This window comes from Lissotriton vulgaris, chromosome 10, assembly GCF_964263255.1.
Source record: "Lissotriton vulgaris chromosome 10, aLisVul1.2, whole genome shotgun sequence".
Lineage (NCBI taxonomy): Eukaryota > Metazoa > Chordata > Amphibia > Caudata > Salamandridae > Lissotriton > Lissotriton vulgaris.
Window position 1 is genome coordinate 32,271,949 of NC_141698.1, and position 6,000 is coordinate 32,277,948.

Genomic DNA, 6,000 nt, shown 5'->3' on the forward strand with positions numbered 1-6,000 from the left:
CTGGTGAGGCCCTAAGCGCTTTTGGTGGTTACACCATCATATGGTACAGCAACATGTATAGAGCACACACTACACCTGTGTGGGGCGCTGACGCGTTGTCCTACATGAGTAGCCTGCTACATCATGTCGCGTGTATGGTTGGAAGGGCGCATTTGTCTTGAGTCTAGGCGGGAAGTGTTTCCATGCTGTTATAATGATCACTGAGGTTCCTCTGTTGTGTGGTGCAGTGCTTAGAAGTGTGATGAATGAGCAGTTTGTGAGATCTAGGCGCGCTGTTTATGGGTTTCAGTGAGCTGCAGCTTGGCAGGTCCCTTTATCGTTTTCCTTCTGATCGCAGTCCACACAGCTGGTCACCGCACAGGGTTGTCCATTCTGAGGTTTTATGTTCCTGAGTAGGCAGAGTGGCATGGGTTGTGTTGCTCTGGGGGCAGTTGAGTGTTACAGAAAGCTGTGGTTGATCTTACTTGCCTCATTCATTCATTTTTCTGCCCCAATAGCTTTTCGCCATATACAGGGCCACAGGAATTATGCGATTGTGCGGCCACTGCATTTTTCGCAATGTTATGGATTTGCCGCACTTGCAGTATAATCCTTCATCTGATGCATAATCTGCAGATTTTAACAAAAAAAATTTCTAAATCCAACGGTTAAAAAGTTCTAAAAATGCAGCAACCTGTGTTGCCCAGAAGTAGAACAGACTTTGCAAGGGTTCACGGATCACCTTTTAGTTGCATATTGTATATTTGGGTGTTATCAGTCTGGGTATAGGCCGCACCTCATTTTTACCAGTTTAAGTGTAAAAATTAGGGATAAAATTGAAGCTATACTATCAGAAAAATGTGCAGCATTACCTTGCGTAATTTGCGTGTAATTTATCCCTTCCCTGCCGCATAATTCCAGCGGCCCAGGCCATATACCAGCTCTATACTGCTTCACACACTGACTTGTCAAATTTGGCCCACGCAAGACTTCATCACCCACTTTTCTGTTGTTGTTTGGTTATTCTGAATACTAGTGGTCAGACCACTTTCAGACTTTACATTGTGAGCATGAACAGAAGTGTACAGCGTATGAGTCCATGCAGAGAATGTACCTGTGCATGCTTCCATGTGTGTAACGTACAGGTAGTGCATGTTTCTGTGCAGAGCGTGTACCGGCTGTGCATGCTTCAATGTGTGTCACCTACAGGCAGAGTATGCATCTGTACAGAGAATGTACCAGCTGTGCATGCTTCCATGCAGAGAATGTACCGGCTGTGCATGCTTCCATCTGCGTAACCTACAGGGAGTGTATTCTTCCTTGCAGAGAATGTACCGGCTGTGCATGCTTCCATCTGCATAACCTACAGGCAAGGTATGCTTCCATACGGAGAATGTCCCCAGTGTGTATGCTTCCATGTGTGTAACCTACAGGCAGCGTATGCTTCCATGCAGAGCGTGTACCTGCTGTGCATGCTTCCATGTGTGTAACCTACAGGCAGCGTATGCTTCCATGCAGAGAATGTACTTGGCTGTGCATGCTTCCATGCAGAGAATGTCCCCAGTGTGTATGCTTCCATGTGTGTAACCTACAGGCAGCGTATGCTTCCATGCAGAGCGTGTACCTGCTGTGCATGCTTCCATGTGCGTAACCTACAGGCAGCGTATGCTTCCATACGGAGAATGGACCGGCTGTGCATACTCTCATGAATGTAATATACAGGCAGAGTATGCTTCTGTGCAAAGAATGTACCGGCTGTGCATGCTTCTATATGTGTAACCTACAGGCAGTGTACGCTTCAGTGCAGAGCGCGTTCTGGCTGCCCTTACTCCCATGAATGTAAGCTACAGGCAGCGCATGTTTCCATGTAGAGCGTGTACCGGCTGTGCATGCTTTCATGTGTGCAACCTACAGGCAGTGTATGCTTCCGTGCAGATAATGTACCGGCTGTGCATGCTTCCATGTGTGCAACCTACAGGCAGTGTATGCTTTCATGCAGAGCGTGTACCTGCTGTGCATGCTTCCATGTGTGCAACCTACAGGCAGTGTATGCTTCCGTGCAGAGAATGTACCGGTTCTACTTGTTCTCATGAATGTAACCAACAGCCAGCATATGCTTCCGTGCAGAGATTGTACCGGCAGTGCATGCTTCCATGTGTGTGTACTTGCTGGCAGTGTATGCTTCCGTGCAGAGAATGTACTAGCTGTGCATGCTTCCATGTGTGTAACCTATAAACAGTGCATGCCTCAGTGTAGAGTGGGTACCCGCTGTACATGCTTCCATGTGTGTAACCTACAGGCAGCACCTGCACCTCCCACCCCCTCCTGTTTGTAGGGTGTCAACCTAACTAGGGTTTTAACTATGAGCCCACTTGGACTTTAATCGTTTTGACGTCATTCACCTGTGAGTGCAACGTAGGCCACAAACCTCTGCTCAAAATCTGATTTCGCCCTAAGAGAAGTTTGTGAAATCTGAGTCTTCAGAGGACTGTGTTGTTCTGCTCGGTGGACCAACTTTGATTTAGCTCTTTCCTCCTTATTTGGTGTAGGGGTGGGGACTATCCCTGCCTTGTTGCACAGACAGCACCTTGTACTATCTGGATTACTGGGCCTTGTGCGATTATGTTCGTGGCGCACTTCTGCCCATTTAGATACCTCAACACCTTCTACCAAGTAATAGTGATTCTACAGTGCAGGTGACAAAAATCCCACAAAGTTCCAGTAGAAGGTACTGAACAGACAACTTTTCCTGCGTCTGTCACAGCACAGATATGTCAGGAGGCCCTATACAAATGGTGAATGCATAACTGCTTGAGGAATAGCGAGCTCTTGGCCTTGTAAGAACAAATGTCTCTGAGATGAGCACGATTGGATCCCAAAGGAAAAGGTATTGTGCAATAAATCTGTTTAAGCGTTTACTCGTGCACTCACTCGTTCCAGCATCATCACATACTTCATCTTTTCGTTTAATATTCTGTAAATCTCTCTTCATTGTAAACGGGCTCCTGCACTTCCTGAGGTAAAATACTTGGGGAACCGTGCTGCTTTCGGTATTTCTCGCAATGTCGAACAGTGGAATGTGATTGCGTACTTGAGCTGCCTCTAACAAACTTTTCCATGATGAGTAATCCTGCGGGCTTGTCAGCATAACTCCATGCTGGACATTTGACCATAAATTAACTGTACACTGGGGAGCGAAGATGGCGATGCTTCCCCAGCCGCTCAGTCCCAGGCACCTCACCCATGCCTCAATCTCAGGCCTAGCAGGCCCTGGCCTCCAGGGGCGGGGTTACGTTCCTTTCACCACAAGCTGCACTTGTCAGCAGGGCTCAGACCTGGCCAGGAGCCCCACCCCCTCACTTCAAAGGGCCACGCCCCTTCACACCTTCAATGAATGCCTCCACTCGGCTCCATGCACGCTAATTGGATCGGCTGCAGCTCGAGGTGCGTAATCTCCATTAGCCAGGCTGATCCCGACACAAATAGACCAGGCACGGTTGTGTTTCCTGGTCTGTCACAGCGCTTACGCATCGCTTCCAGGCACCTCCCCACACACTCGAGCCCTCCCAGCAACCCCGAGGCCTGCACTCTCGTTCCCTTTTCACTCACAACTTGAACAGACAGATTTCACTGAGGTGTCCCCCTTTAAGGGGCGCTGTGGGAGACCCCGTGGGCACAGGAAAGCCAGATCCATGAGCAGAAAAATTTCCATCGCCCCCCCCCCCCCTCCCCCTTTTACAGGGATCATCCGGTGAATGACGTCACAGTAGGTGTCCAAACCCAAGCAGACGTCATCAAGGAAATCCATACTCTGGACGCTGAGGGGGGGGGGGGGGGGGGGGGATTCCTAGCGATGCAAAGAGGGTAAAAGGAACTGTCTTTTTTCAGCACAGGGTGACCCCTTTAAGCTGCCTGCATGGCATGTTTGAAAAGCATGCCTCCGCCCTTGGGTTTTGTTACTGTCAGTCAGGGCTTTGAGTGGGATGAAAAAACTGATGGGGTCTCTCCAAGGGGCGTTGCCGGTGTAATTAAGGGCGTGGCTTAAAACACTTAAGCTAAAAGTCTGTGCTTAGCATTGTGTGTTGCCTGACTGGTATTTTGCTGCGTCTGTCCATTCATCCAGACACATATTTCAACAAGCCAGGACTATTGGCTTTGTCAATGTTTGTTAGTTGCATAAGATAAATAAGCAACAACTATAGCTTTGTTGTATGGAATATAAAAAAAGCTTTCGTTCTTGTGGGAGAGGTTGTGGCGTACTGGCTAGAGCGTCCGACTTTGGAGCAGGTTCAAGTCTCGGCATCGGCTCAACATCCTATGATTCTGGGCAAGTGACTTCATCTCCCCGGACCTGCCGAACACAATATGAACATGCCTCGTGTACTGGTGCTCATGTGAAGCGCTCCGACCTTCGGGTCCAGTTCGTGCAATATAAAACTGCAAAAGAAAGTTGCATCAAAAGCAGACGACTGCTGCCGAGTTATGATAATTGAGGTAAAAATGGAGACCCCGATAGGGACCCGTCTCACCACCTGCTTTTTAGAGCTGCAAATGCTGAGCCCCGGCAGGACCCGGCCCACTTAAAGCCCTGCTGACTGTAAATACTGCACAGCATTAATGTTCATTGGTAAAGAGACGAGTGAGGACGGGTAAACAGGGCCATGGCGATCTAAAGTCGATCATTTAGTCCTTGTTAATTCTGGTGATGTTTTTTAGATTTAAATCCTGGGCCCACTTGCCTCGTGGCTTTCCGTGATGTCATTGTGGGCCTCAAGGTCACGAGAAGACATTCTTAAGCTGATTGGTGGTTTTAGAAAATTACCAAATCCTAACTCTATTTACCCACCAAACGTTGAGCAGCCCCCAGGGGCGGTGAGCAGACTCCGCTCCCCCTGCTGAACCCCGCCCCGGGTGTCTCCTGCTTCTCTCTGCTGCCCGTGGTGACCCCTGTCGTCCAGACTCTCTCGCTCCGCCTGTGGCTCTCCGCGGCCTGAGGTGACCCGAGCCTCGCGGTCACTGACCCGAGCCTCGCGGTCACTGACCCGGCTCGCTGTCTGTCGCCTCACCTGGCCTGCTTTCCCTTGGGTTCAGTGGCAGACGTGTTTGAGACAGATGTAGAGCATTGCATGTAGCGCAAACAAACCCCAAAGGTGTCAGAGCGCTTTACAGTAGACATATGGCCTAACACGGACCAAATATCACCAACTATAGTTACATAAACTCCAGAATTACAAAATAGTAAATCCTTACAGAAAAAGGAAACGAGCGGCACAATAGGTATTTACAACAGCGAAAAGGTTGTAAGCACCCGATGAAATGGAGGTAGAATTCAGTGCTTAATTTGAGCCGGTGGTTTCTGGTGACAGTCTGCCACAAGTTAGCGCTGTCTGGCTAATTTAGAGATGACCACAACAACAGGTAAGTATTAATTCAATATTCATAACAAATGACTAATTCCTGCCACTCAAGTCCTTCCTATAGCTTTGGGGGGCCTGGAATATTCAGAATTGTCACACTTGTAGGATGGTGAGGGTCAATAGTTGTGTTGGGACTGCCATTGGCAGCGCTGGCGAGGGCGATGGGTGGTGCGAGCTGCAGTGGCCTCCTGGCGAGAGCCCCGGCACTTATTATTTAGCAAATTAAGCACTGGCGGTAGCGCAGTTCTGTGCAGGAGATGAGGGAACACCTTCTCTCCGGAGAGGAGTGGCTTCACTGGCTTTGCTAAAGTACCGTGGAAGGGGGAGGGTTTGGGCTCCATTTTGAAGATCGCCAGCGAGGTGGTAGTGTGTAGCTTTGGAGGTAGTGACTTCCCAATTCTGGTTGTGCTGCCCAAGAAGGATTGTGTCCGCAGTTGTTCTTTTCTAAACTCGGGGGTTCTAGCAGCAATGCTTCAGAGTCATACAATGCTGTAGAACCTCCTGAAAGCTTTAATGAGTCCGTCAGGTAACGGGGAGTGGATGTGTGTAGGGCTTATGGGCAGGGTGACCAGAAATTTAAAGCCAAAAACCGGGACATTTCACG